The 14,624-nt window shown below is 40.7% G+C and overlaps 1 protein-coding gene across 1 annotated transcript in view; it reads left to right on the top strand.

Moving 5' to 3' along the window:
• Positions 1-3,124: 3,124 nt before the first annotated feature.
• Positions 3,125-14,624, top strand: part of WASF3 (WAS protein family, member 3) — a 54,596-nt gene continuing 43,096 nt past the window's right edge. The window contains exon 1 of the mRNA XM_010572676.1: positions 3,125-3,218. The gene's annotated coding sequence lies outside the window, so the exon portion shown is untranslated. The remainder of the gene's footprint in view (positions 3,219-14,624) is intronic.

Consider the following 14,624-nt stretch of genomic DNA (forward strand, 5'->3'; position numbering starts at 1 on the left):
ATACTTTTCCTTAACCATATTAAACAGTGTGAAGTAGAAGTAGTTTTAAAATTCCCTTTTATGAAAACAGGGCTTAATTAAAACCATAAAAATCTCATGGTAACAGCAGGCATGATGGCTTTAAGCCACTTTAACCTTTTCGAAAGAGAAAGTGGACTTTATTTCACATACTTCTGGATTTCTGTGATTTGTTTGATCTTCCTAAACTAAGCTCCTCTATATTGAACAAAATTTGAGGTCACAGATCCATGCAAAACTGCCTTAGTTTAACTGCCTTATAAGTAAAAATGTTAATAACAAAAAAGACCCCAAAGAAACAAACCTGTTTCTCCTCTGGCTCTTTAAAAACAGGAGGAGGGGGGGAAAAAACCCAAACCATGAGAAACCGTGATAAACTGGAACCATGTAGTTAATAGTTAATACTAGAGTATGCTAATCTCTTTCAAGGATAGCTCTGCAGCTAGGGTGTAAAATGGAATAATTAAATACATGAGTTTCCCCTGTTAAAAATGCTTTCATTTCTCTCCCTCCCTTCTCACCCTCATTTCTTTACATAGTAATGTCCTTAATTGAACCCCATAGGTCAACTGTAAGGAGTCACCATTTAATTCCATTGAGTTTTAATTTTATAAATGGTGGCTCTTTAATGATTAATCTGTATGATCCCTATGTCTGTCTAAAACCAATTTAAATGGTTTTTGAGACTTTCAAATTGGGGAAAAAACCCCACACTTTTCACAAGTATCTTCCAGTGTGTGTCCTACTGAATGTAGGTGTATATAGAGAGATAAGTATCTATAGATACAAAAGGCTTTATTATTAGTGAGAACTAAACTGCAATGGTGTATATATCTACTTGCATACCTAAGTATGTACATATTGGGGAGGACTGTTTATAAGAATAGAATATTTCAGTTGGAAGGGACCTACAACGGTCTTCTAGTCCAACTGCCTGACCACTTCAGGGCTGACCAAAAGTTAAAGCATGTTATTAAGGGCATTGTCCAAATGCCTCTTAAACACTGACAGGTTTGGGGCATCAACCACCTCTCTAGGAGGCCTGTTCCAGTGTTTGACCACTCTCTCCATAAAGAAGTGCTTCCTAATGTCCAGTCTAAACCTCTCCTGGTGCGGCTTTGAACAGTCCTGTCCCTGGGTACCAGGGAGAAGAGACCAGCACCTCCCTCTCCACTTGCCCTCCTCAGGAAGCTGTGGAGAGCAACGAGGTCACCCCTCAGCCTCCTCTTCTCCAAACTAGACAAACCCAAAGTCCTTAGCCGCTCCTCGTAGGACATTCCTTCCAGCCCTTTCACCAGCTTTGTTGCCCTCCTCTGGACACGTGTGAGTACCCCAACATCCTTCTTAAGTTGTGGGGCCTGGAACTGCACACAGTATTCGAGGTGAGGGCGCACCAATGCTGAATACAGCGGGATAATCCCCTCTTTTGACCGGCTGGTTTTGCTGTATTTAATGCACCCCAGGATGCACATCTTGGCTGCCAGGGCACACACTGCTGACTCACATTGAGCCTGCTGTCGACCGGCACTGCCAGATCCCTTTCTGCAGGGCTGCTCTCCAGCTACTCCTCTCCCAGTTTATACTTGTGCTTGACACTACTCCATCCTAGGTGCAGAATCTGGCATTTCGACTTGTTACATTTCATCCCATTAATCATTGCCCAATGCTCCGATCTGTCTAGATCCCTCTGCAAGGCCTCCTGTCCCTCAAGAGAGTCAACAGCACCTCCCAGTTTGGTATCATCAGCAAACTTGCTAATGGTGCATTCAACTCCTGCATCCAGATTGTTGGCCCTAGAATTGAACCCTGTTTCTTGAACCACAGATACACTTGAATAAATCACTGTTGGTTCAGATCACTTAGGTTAATAGGATCGTTTCTGACCTAATTTTAGTCAGGATTGTAAAGCTGTGTTTTGAAGGCACCTTCTTCCACATATAGTATAGCTATCCTAGTGATAAGATAGGGAGATCTCTGAATGTGGATGAACTGTATGTACCTGAGCGTTTTACAGTGTGTGACTTCAGAACAGTTCCTTCTGTTAAGCATGTAAACACTTAGGTGAAGACCAAGGCTGTGGCCAACTGGTATGTTTTGGTAGCATGCTAACCAGAGGGCCGTGTTAGGTTTGGAGTAGGTGGCCACTGCACCAACGGTTACTGGAATTGAGGCGAGGGTACCATGATGTTAAAGCTGTAATATTTTGGGGGAGGATGAAGGAAACTTAGAGTGGTGACAGTGAACAAGAGGTGTTGTATAAGGACACTCATGTCTTGTCTTTGAGAAATCTGTGTGCAGTGACTTTAACAGTGTCTTGCTCTTCTAGATGCTTTGGCTTTGTTGTAAATCCCATTTTATAAATGTGCTCTTGAAATAGAGAAGTTTTTATATCTCTTTTGTGAATTTTTATTGTCTAAAATGTCTAATCAAGTTCCACCAAGGAATGTATAGCAGCAGCCTTTAACAATATGGCTGTAATATTAGTCTCTTATAATCAAACGATCTAGTTTAGAGATCATCTTTGTATGGTTCTTGCAGAAAGGGCAGCTATGTCTTAACCACAAAAACTTATTTTATAAAAATTTAGTGTATGACTAAATGTTCATCTATAAGTCAGAATATTCTCCTGATGCTAGGATCTGTAATATTTTCATGGAAACATCTCATTACTTAATTTTTGCAAGAGATTCTTATTGCTTTTTTTAGTGTGTTTTGTTTTAGTAGGTTTGTGTTTAGTAATATTTAATTTACTGTAAAGTAATCTCAGAGGGACTCAAACCTGGTGTCTTATGCTTCACTATAGGCCATTTTCTTACATTTTTCCATCCCCACAGTCTTTAAGTGGTGTTACCTTCTCTGCAGATATATCCAGTTAAAAAAAAAGGGCATTGGTTATAAAATAACACAAGCTATTTTTGGATCCTGAAAAAATTTAAGCTGTAACATGGAATAATGTTTAGCTCAAAACAGTTAAAAGTGTGTCTAGAATCTACTCATGCATATTTTAGTAAGTTTTTTAACAGATCACTGAACCTGATTTTTTTAATGCTGATCTTTAATTATTCTATTACTGAAAAACTAAGTTGAAATTTCTTTTTGTTTGCAGATAAAGCCACCTGAGTGTGCTAGCAAGTTACAGAACAGCTGTCTTCTCAAACGTGTAACCAGAAAGGGTATTCTCTACTCCCTTATTTTAAATGGTAAGTTGTTCAAGGGATGTCTTGCTGAACATACCTTGTTGCTTACTTTGCATTTGTGTGAGTCTATTACAAATAGCTTTGAAAACTGTGGTAAGTCCTTAAACTGAAGACCAGTCACAAAGTTTGGAAACTGTTCAGAAGGTTTTGAGTTGTCATTGGGAAGGAGGTTTATATTTTTGTGATGTTGATGATGTGCTGTATTAGGCCCTGAAACAAATGTCAAAAGTACTGCTAGCCCAGGAGACTAGTATCATTTAAATGCTAATCTTATTGTGTAGGAAACAGAAATAAATTTAGTTTATTCATGGATGTTCATGAGATATCGGATTTGTAAATTTGCATCTGTTAATTACTTTTACCCTGCATAATATGTACTTTGCTTATGTGTCATCTTGGAGATTTAAACTAAATCTGCTGAGGTTAAATGTTTGATTGTTTGCCTCAAAGTGCAATGGATAATAAGATTTCTATTTATTGATATTAAACTAACTTTGTGGGGAAAAATCCCCCTGTCCCCCAGTCTGTCTCAGCTGCAACACACACGCACCAGAGACTTTAAGATGAGAACTATTGTGTTGGTGGATAAGTATGGAAACAGCTGTGTTGCACTTCCTTCACTGTGTAATGGAAGATGTGGGCTAAACTGGGTGGTGCTAATGAAGGACTACTGCCAAAGTGCAGACAATTTTGCTAGAATGTAAGTAAATCTGCTTATTACAACTTTTTGGGGGGGGGGGGGCACTGTAGCTTGTCTGCTTCTGCAGTGGGAAAGAGAAACCTTTTGAGCAGAGGAAGAAGCTGGAGAGCACGTTTGTTGCTCTTTCTTCTGAGAGTATGAGGAGGTTAGAAGTAGTATTAGCTACTTGTAGGAGAGGTGGCTTTCTTCCTGTATTGCATACCACAGTGCTGCCTTTGGCAGAAACAGCAGCCAGCCTTGCTTCAAGGTCTCTGAAATAAGCAAAGTATGCAGCAGTGCTTTAGGATACTGTTGACTTTGCCCATGTCCTAAAGCTGACCCTGGCTATGATCCTTTGGCACACTTTGTCCCCTCAGCTGAAATTCACATATGCTTATTTTAATTTGGAGTTCTGATTATATGCTTGATGATACTCAAGATGCTTGTCAGTATGTATGTTGTAGAAGAGATTGCACCCTAAATTAGGAGAAACTCAAAGAAAGGAGTTCTTGAAAACTCTGCTATGTATGCATGCATTCACAATGTTAAGCAGGAAACTTTATTGTAAAGGATGAAGGGATGAGCAAGCAATATGATACACACAAAAATGTGAAAGGTATGGTAGCAGCCTTGGAGGGAGAAGGATAAACAAAACCCCATTCTTTCCCCCTTCTGCACCTCCTGCTGTTCCTATTAAATGTTAAGGTAACTTGATGGTTGTATACTGAAATTGTTTGTAAAAAATATCACTTGCTGTAAATTTCAAAGGCAGAGGAAGTGTGTCAGGGAAAGTAAATAGTCTGCAAAAAATTTGGTAAACCAAATGGTCATATCAAAGACTGAAAATACGCTTCACTACTAGATTATTGGATTAGCATATTGCTTATTGAATGAAAGTGACATTTATTCCTCTTATATATGTATTTACAGTGTCCTGAGGTGTCCTGTGGTAACAGGGGTGTGCACACACATGAATGTCTGTGCAAAGGTGTCTCCAGTAGGTAGTCCATATCTATGGTCACTCCAGTAGCTGACTTTAAGAGCCCTGATCTCCAGTATCTGGCACCCAGACTTACGTTCTCTCTAGTAGCTGGTTTTACAGACCACTTCTGCTGCTCTTGGGATTAAAGAAGTTACTGCTGTCATATTTTAACTTCTGGTGTTCCTTTTTCTCTATTATAAGCTTAACAATTGTTACACCACTGTTATATTTCAGTTGCATTTCATGCTGCATGGAAACAACATTGCTTGCTTTTATTCATAGGAGGTTGTAGAGATTAGTTGTTACAGGAATAAGAACCTAGGTTTAGAAATATGTTACCTAGGTTGTATTTATTCACAAAACTTCAAAAATTGTTTTGAGATATCTGCTGTTCATACTCAGGGTAGTATTATCAAATATTTTCAATTTCTTTGTGCAGGTTAAGCACAACTTTCCTGTAGAGTTTAATTGATATGTGTTTAATAGTCTGGAGTTTATTGTAGTTGCCGGAGACTCCAGGTAGGGCCATTCTCTCTGGCTGCGGTATAGAGCACATGTTTAACATCTTGTCCTGCCTGGACTGGCCCAAGGGCTACTGCATGAACAATCTCCCATTTAATTTGTTCAAAGGCTTGTTGTTGCTCAGGGCCCCATTTAAAATCGTTGTTCTTCCAGGTCACTTGATAGAGAGGGCTTACAATCGGACTGTAATTTGGAGTGTGCATTCTCCAAAAACTCAAAACACCTAAGAAAACATGTTTCTTTTTTATTAGTTGCTGAAGGCATAGCTGCTATTTTGTTGATCATGTCCATTGGGATCTGACGACATCCATCTTGCCATTTTGTTCCTAAAAACTGGATCTCCTATGCAGGTCCCTTGACCTTTCTTTTATGTCAAAACTGGCTTTCAGAAGGATTTGGATTATTTTCTTCCCTTTCTCAAAAACTTCTTCTGCTCTGTCGCCCCATACGATGATGTCCTCAATGTATTGTAGGTGTTCTGGAGCTTCACCCTTTGCCAGTGCAGTCTGGATTAGTCCATGGTAAATGGTGGGGCTGTGTTTCCACCCCTGGGGCAGTCGATTCCAGGTGTACCAGACACCCCTCCAAGTAAAAGCAAACTGTGGCTGGCACTTTGCTGCCAGAGGGATTGAGAAAAATGCATTAGCGATGTCAATTGTGGTGTACTACTTGGCTGCCTTTGAGTCTAATTCGCATTGAATTTCTAGCCTGTCTGGCATGGCAGCACTCAGTGGTGGTGTGACTTCATTCAGGCCATGATAGTGAACTATTGGACTCCACTCTCCATTAGACTTTTGGACCGGCTGTATGGGATTATTAAAGGGTGAGTTTTGCTGGTCGCTCCTTGGCGCTCTAGTTGATGACTCAACTTATGGATGGGAATCAGGGAGTCTTGGTTGGTATGATATTGCTGCCGGTGCACCATTGTTGTGGTAGCAATTGGCACTTGTTCTCCAACCCTCAGCAACCCCACATTCAAAAGGTCCTGAGAGAGACTAGGCAGGGTAGACAGCTGTTTAATTCCCTCCGTCTCCAAGGCAGCTATACCAAGAGCCCACTGATACCCCTTTGGATCCTTAAAATACCCTCTCCTGAGATAGTCCATGCCGAGGAGGCATGGAGCCTCTGGGCCAGTCACAATGGGGTGTTTGTGCCACTCGTCCCTTGTTAGGCTTACTTCAGCCTCCAATACAGTTAACTGTTGGGATCCTTCTGTCACACCAGAAATACAGATGTGTTCTGCCCCTTTTGTAACTTGATGGCATTAGAGCGCACTGTGCACCAGTGTCTACTAGAGCGTTGTACTCCTGTGGGTCTAACGTGCCAGGCCATCGAATCCACACAGTCCAATAAACCTGGTTGTCCCTTTCTTCCACTTGGCTGGAGGCAGGGCCACTCTAATCCTGCTCAGAGTATCCATTACCTTCTTCTTGTAAAATTGACTTCAAAGTCCCTTCAAGAGAATCAGAAATAAGATCAGCCCTTCTACTCTGTTTGGAAACTGGAGTGGCATTTTTGCTTGAAAGAATCCCCTTCTGTGTTTTTTTTTGTCATCATAACTCATGTGCCCATACATCTAGGACCGAGGTAGGTTTTCCATCCACTTCTTCATGTTCTCTCTGTGGTTGCACAGGTAAAACCACAGGGTACTCCATGGTGTCTGCCTTCTATATTCTCTCTCTTGGGCAGAGGAACACTCACTCCTAATAGCTGAGATAGTGGTCTGTACAGGTATCCTCTCTGAATTGCTGGAAATCCCAGGACAGCTTCTCCACAGCTGAGATGCAGGCTCGTAGGGGGGAAGAGAGATTTTCTTTGTATTGCTGGAGTTGGTGAGCCGTTCCATCCACTACTGGTGTCTCTTCGTCTTTTCAGGTCAGTACTGCCAATGGGTTGGCATATGACAATGGTGCGTTCGGTACAAACTTCTGCCACACGGGTTGTGTGCGTTGTCTGAATCTCTGGGTAATTGTGTGTTGTCCGGGTCATAATAGATCATCTCTAGCATGGCTAATTCCCTTAGGTACTGGATACCTCTCTCCATGGTGGTCCACTTGCCTGGTTGACATAGAACATCTTCCTTGAAGGGGTACCTTTCCTTCACGCTGGACAGGAGTTGCTTCCAGAGGCTGAGGGCTGGTGTCCCTTTTCCAATTGCCTTGTCAATGCCACTTTCCCTAGAAAGTGATCCCAGCTGCTTGGCTTTCTTACCTTCTAATTCCAGGCTATTAGCCCCATTGCCCAAGCATCGGAGCAGCCAGATGATAATGTGCTCACCTGGACGATGGCTGAAATCTTGTTGCATATCCCGCAGCTCACTCAGGGATAGGGATTGGGTGATTACCTCTGGTTCTGCCTCTTCCTCCTGTTCTTGTGATGACCCTGGTTCATGTTCATCTTTTGCTAAGTGAACTGATTTTTTTGTATATTTCTTCGTCTGTATGGGGGCAACTGATACTGGTATGGGTTAGTTTGCTGGTTCAGCTGTGGTGCCTGTGGTCGGGGTTGGAGTGGCTGCAGTGCCAGTCGCCTTGTTGTCAGATCCAGAGACCTTCTCTTCCCCTTGAGGGTACTGAGTAGTGTTGAACAGGGCTTGACAGGCGTGGGCCAGGCCCCAGCACATTGCAGTAATTTGTGTCTCCCTGGAATGGTTGGGATGACAGCATACTTCTTCCAAATGTTCTACTAGTTTTTCAGGATTCTGCACTTGTTCAAGGGTGAAGTTCCAAAACACTGTAGGTGCCCACTCTTCTAGGTACTTGCCCGTACTACCCCGCACACTGTGCCACTTGTAATTATCCAGCCTTGGGGCAGATCTCTGGGTGATCTTCTTCAATGGTTGTTTAACCCTAAACAAGACCTGAACCACATTCAGGAACATGTTAGTTTCTGGCAATAGGACCATGCTGGTTTCAACATCCCAAGGGCATCCAAATTTTTCAAAATTCTCAAATGCCATTGTAATTAGGTTGGAGGAGGAGGGGAAGGTGAAGACAGGTATCTCACCCATAGGTTTGCTCTCCAAGGAGAAAAAGTAAAGGGTGTAATTATTAATAGTTTCCCACAGATGGCTCCGGAAGTGTAGAGGTGATGACAGTGCTGAGTACAAATACCGGATTAGTCCCATGACCAATAATTTTATCGTACCATAAGCCAGTGTTACGAGTACATCAAAGTGAAAAGCTTAATCCACCTCTCACAGAAGATAAGTAGCAGCACAGGGACTATGTACAGCAAGTGAGGTGATACATAACAGAACTCTAAAAACGAGCACCACAACTCGAAGAGCCAATACATTGACATTGTGACCAGTGACTACTAAACTAATATAATGAATCCTTGCAACAAATTCGTTTTAACGCACTCTGGTCAGATCTGTCGTTATCTCAACCCTTCGTTCCCCATGTTGGGTGCCAAACAGGACTGTTATGGCTTAACCCCAGCCAGCAACTAAGCCCCACGCAGCCGCTCGCTTACTCCTCACCTCCCCAGTGGAATGGGGGAGGGAATCAGAAGGAAAAAGGTCAACCCCATGGTTTGAGATAAGAACACTTTAACAGAACAGAAAGGAAGAAACTAATAGTGATAATAACAATAATAAAATGACAATAATAATAAAAGGATTGGAATATACAAAACAAGTGATGCACAATGCAGTTGCTCACCACCTGGCAACCGATGCCCAGTTAGTTCCCGAGCAGCAATCCGCCCCTCAGACCAAGTCCCCCAGCTTATATACTGGGCGTGACATCACACGGTATGGAATACCCCTTTGGCCAGTTTGGGTCGGCTGCCCTGGCTGTGTCCCCTCCCAACTTCTTGTGCCCTTCCAGCCTTCTTGCTGGCTGGGCATGAGAAGCTGAACAATCCTTGACTTAGTATAAACACTTAATTAGCAACAATTGAAAACATCAGTGTGTTATCAACATTCTTCTCATACTGAATCCAAGACATAATACTATACCAGCTATTAGAAAGAAAATTAACTCTATCCCAACCGAAACCAGGACAGGTATTTAAATACAGAATGCTGAACATACTTGAAAATAATCAGCCTTTGATTTTAAAAAAAATATTAAAAACTAGTTTTAGTGGACATAAATTCTAATTTTTGGTTGAACACTGATCATTCATGTATCACAAATGTTCTAATAGGACATGCAATTTGGGAACTCTAGCTGGTCAATAAAGTGACAAGCTTGTATTTAAAATCATGATTGATTTCTACAGAAATGCAACATTTTTCTTTTTAAATTTCTGCTTCAAAGAATTTCACTTTCTGCTGGCTTTGGCTGGGATATGGGGCTGTGTTTTGGATGTGTGCTGGAAACAGCGTTGATAATTCAGGGATGTTTTCCCTACTGCTGAGTGGTGCTCACACAGAGCCAAGGGCTTTTCTGCTTCTCACCCCACCAGTGAGGAGGCTGGAGGTGTACAAGAAGTTGGGAGGGGACACAGCCGGGACAGCTGACCCCAACTGACCTAAGGGATATTCCAGACCATAGGATGTCATATCTAGTATATAAAGCTGGGGGAAGAAGAAGGAAGGGGGGATGTTCAGAGTGATGGCGTTTGTCTTCCCGAGTAACCATTATGCGTGATGGAGCCCTGCTGTCCTGGAGATGGCTGAACACCTGCCTGCCCTTGGGAAGCGGGGAATGAATTCCTTGTGTTGCTTTTCTTGTGTGCATGGCTTTTGCTTTACCTATTAAACTGTCTTTATCTCAACCCATGAGTTTTCTCACTTTTACCCTTCTGATTCTCTCCCCCATCCCACTGTGAGGGAGGTGAGTAAGTGGCTGCATGATGCTTAGTTACTGGCTGGGGGTAAACCACGACACACTTACAATTCATAATTAAAAATCTAAATCGTTTAATTCACCTGTTTTGCGTGCATAGTAAGGCATTTTCATTTTAAATCGAGTCATTCATTTTGTCACTTGGATTATAACTGTGCCCTGTCTTTTCTTGCTTCTCTGGATCTCCTGGTGTGTTTTGCCAATATAAATGCCCCCAGAAGTAGTCAAGTTGCTCAAAATAAAATACAACTGTTAGATGTTTGTGAAAGCTGCTGATTCCTTAACGTGCTGTCCTGTGTTAAGTAGCATGCACTGGCTTTTTCTAAACTTCCCTTGTAATCTTACAATACTACACTACAAAAGTGTTTCCCACAAAGAAGGTTAGAGAGCCTGTAGTCAGAAAGGAGATACCAAATGCAGGGTTTGAAAATGGACCCTGATGCTTACCAGCCCCAAAAGGCAATTCACTAGACCAGCTGAAGAACTTCTTTAGAATTGCTTGTATGTAATGACAAGAAATACATGTTTATAGTTAGTTTGGCATATAAAAATGTTGCATATTCAGTTAAATGTTTTGAAGAAAGATGTTAATATTATGTTTGTGATTGCTGTGTGGATAAGACTGTTCCAGTTTTCAGAAATACTTCTATTGTGAAAGCAACTTAGATATTTTTAGTCAGGGTTAAACCAAATTTAATCGCAAAGACTTTTGCCTGTACTATGTGACTCTTCAGTTACATAACCTGTAGTGTTTGTGGCTGGCAAATTATAGAATAATTTAGTAACTTAAATTCTTGATTTAAAACAAACTAGTAAGAAAAGTTTGCTCTGAATTTTCTTCAGAAGGCTGCAGTTTGCATTTTCCCTGAAGGAAAGAAGCTTTTCAGAATAGGAGAGAGTGAGTGTGAAGGGTAAGTTGGGCAGGAGAGAGAAATAGTCTTCTGGAGAATGGTGGAAGGTTTTTGGACTACTTAGCCAGCCAGAAGCTGAAGATCACTTATTACGTAGCAGTGGATGGGGGGAGAGGTAGAACGATGTTTTCCAAATGGTCTCATGGGGAAAAAAAAAAGGCCTATGAGAGAGGAGAAAATATCTCAGAATCCTTGCATTACAAATGGTAAAGCCAAAATAAGGTGGAACTGGTTTTGTGAGAGACTGACTTAAGAAGTGATAGAGGAGTGTGATCACAGATTCTGATCTTAAGAGGTGCGTTCATTTTCTATGAGCTTTTCTTGTTTTCTGTCTGATCCTGATATCAGAAGAGGCTGAATATTTGGGCTCAACTCTTCCCTGTCTTGGGTTAAACTCTGAGTGTGTATTTTTTTACATTTTGGACTTGATTGCGTGGAGTTGAGGGACTTTTGTATTTTTAAATTGCAGCCTGGCAAAATGGGTTTGTTAATATACAAGGAGGAGTAATTTGGTAAAACTGACATCTGTGCTATGAGAGCTTTAGCATGCCCATCATGTTTTCAAGATAGTGATATGAACGCATACAGAAATATTCTCATTATCGCTGTCTGAGACTGTGGGAAATTCAGTGCTACTTCAATACTACAAATAAATGCAGTCTCTGGCCTATTCTCTGAACTTTTTCTATGATTGGCATCATAGTAAGTTCCCTTCTGAATTATGCAGCTAGTGCGTAGGGATCTGCTTGAAGATGAGGTTTAAATCTTGGTTGCCTGTGCAGTGATTAACCAAATCAGTTTCTAAATTTAACTGATGTAGTTAAATTGCTTCTTGAACTGTGTGTAGATTAGTCTCAAATGGCTTGATTTCTTTTTTCCGTACATATAGCTTGTAGTCTCTGTAGATTACATTGACTATTTTGAAGTGTAGTTCAGAGTAAAGTGAGCATTGATAGGTTTGTTACATAATTTGGTGGGATGTATGGAAGATCCATGTAATCGTAGATAACTTTAAATGACAGTCTTTGAGAATCAGAGTCAATGCGTTTGTGCCTAGTGTTACCCTATCAGTCCACAAAAACTCATGTCTCCAACGCAGTTGCACAAGTTTTGCTCAGTTTGATGCGATTCTCACAATAGCTTAGGTAGGGTGCCAGCATATTGCCTCCTGGAGCCTTATCACAGAGATGGCAAGAGCAGTCCTCCTTTTGCTCATCAGCCAGCTGGTTACAGCCAAAGTCAAGAAATCTATTCCTCTTCGATTGTGCGATCTCATCAGCTCAATGGGTTTTAAACTAATAATTGCATTTTACCACCAGGATAATGGCAACAGCAGTGCTGGGATGGAGGCAAGCTTATAATAAGTTCACTCCAGAATTCTACATCTTTCTTTGTTTCTGTTGTTTAAAGAAAACCAAGAACATCCTGGACATAAAATTTCTAGGATTTAATTTGTTTTCACTTTAGCATGTTTAGGTTCAAAATCTACTTAGTGGTGTTAAGAATTAATGTCTACTCCTAGGGGACTTTTTTGTTCAAAGCAATTTAATGATAGATCAATATTGAAAGTATTTTGGTCCAATATGCAAAATATTTTGAAGCAAACTCATGGCAAGCTTCAGGACTAACCATTATGGAACTGGAGTGGGGAAAATAATCAAAATTTGTTGGCAATAGATGTTAAAATTTATTTCTAACTGCTTTCTTTTAAGTTCACAAGAGACTGCAGTGATCATCAGGCTCTAGATGGTTGTCCTTTCCTCTTTAACTTCAGGAATAAAATTAAAGTATGTTTTAACAATACTCATTGTAGTTGTATACCTTTTCTTGTAAATAAAACATTAACTTGTAAAGCTTTTTTATTTTTTATGTGCAGTTTGTATATTTATAGGATTAAACAGACTGCCCTTAAACTCTGTTCATCTGGTTGCAGCTACATAGCTTCTTTATGTAGCTGCCTCAGCTATGATTAAAACAGTTTAAAAATAGGTATGAATGGTCTTTTATGTTTAAAAAAAAAAAAGGCAGTGAGAGTCTTTGCAGACGGCTGCCTGATCTGTAGCCTGCCAGTGTTTAGTTAGCTAGGTACGTTTTCCCCATGATTTGGAGAGAAGCTGCATTTAGTCTTGAGGGTTTGTGGGAAGAGTTGACATTATGGGGCCTGTCTGAGGAGTTTTCATATTCAAATAAGAACACAATATTTGAATAAGATATTTTACCCTGACAGTGGGAGGGGAGTTTGGGATGTATGTGGGGAGTGGATAGGATAGAGGGAGGAGCAACTACCCTGTCCCATTCTTTTAGTTACTGGACTTTTTTGAGAGTGAGAAACAGTCTTTAGAATCTGTCTATGGCTTGAAAACAGTTCTAATTAAAAAAAAGAAAGAGTTAAGAACAAGGTTTTATACCAAATAGGCTGTGTAGGCAAACACTGGAATGTAAAACTGCGGTGTGGGGGAAGGGTAGTTGGAAGCATTAGTTTATACCCCTCCCCTTAGTTACCAATGCCTCCAACTCTTGTTGGACCAGTTAGCAACTTCTAAACTAGTAGTGAGACATGACATTGCCAAAAGCGAGGTGTGTGAAGCAGAGTCCAAGCTTGTAAACTCTATCTGGTAGAGGAAAGCGGCTGTAGGGTGTGTGAAGGACACAACAGCCTTCCTTGCTGTATCGTCAGCTGGAGTAGAGACGATGCAAAAAGCAGTGGTGCTAGAAGCAAAGGAGGAAAGAAAGCACAGTCAGTAGGGCTCTTACAAGGGAGGGAAACGTTAGGACTATGGCTCTAAAATGTGGGCAGGGCATCTTATCAGTATAAAAAACTCAGTATAAAAGTGAGTGGCTTCTCTTCAGGTGTTTGGTTACTGAATTTTGATGGGTGTTTCTCTCTGAAATTATGAAATATGAATGCGATCAGTTCAACGTGCAATCTATTTGTACACTATTTTGACATTTACAGTTAAACTAATGGGAAGCAAGTAATGTTCTATTCTCTATGAATTGTAAGAATTAAGACCTTTTTAGATCCAAAACATAGAGAATAGGTTCCTTTGATTTTTTAAAATTTTTTTAATGGTTTGTCCTTGATTCCATCTTACTCTCTTGGAAAAGAAAAAAGGGACCTTTACCAGAGGCTAAGAGCAACTGCTTTTCTTGAGATGTGATAGTACCTTTCATCAGATTGGTGACTTTTTGTTGCTGAGAAGAAGATAACCAATTTTTTGCTGAGTTTCTATCCACTCTCCTGTTTCAGAGTACTGTGTATTTATTAAAAGATTATCCTTTAATAGTTCATGATTTTAGAATTAATTTAATCTTAAATATTTATGGGTATATGCTGTTTTTTCTCTCTGTAAATAAACCACAGAAATCAATGTATACCAAGTTAGCATCCAGCAAAAGCATCATTTTATGAAAAAGATGGGAATGATGCAGGCATAAACTACTTATGTGGCTAACAAGGTAAACAGAATTTGTAACGTGTACATGAGATGTCATGTTGTGTTGGGTTTGTGTTTG

The sequence above is a fragment of the Haliaeetus leucocephalus genome, unplaced genomic scaffold (genome assembly GCF_000737465.1).
Source record: "Haliaeetus leucocephalus isolate CR32 unplaced genomic scaffold, Haliaeetus_leucocephalus-4.0 Scaffold351, whole genome shotgun sequence".
NCBI lineage: Eukaryota > Metazoa > Chordata > Aves > Accipitriformes > Accipitridae > Haliaeetus > Haliaeetus leucocephalus.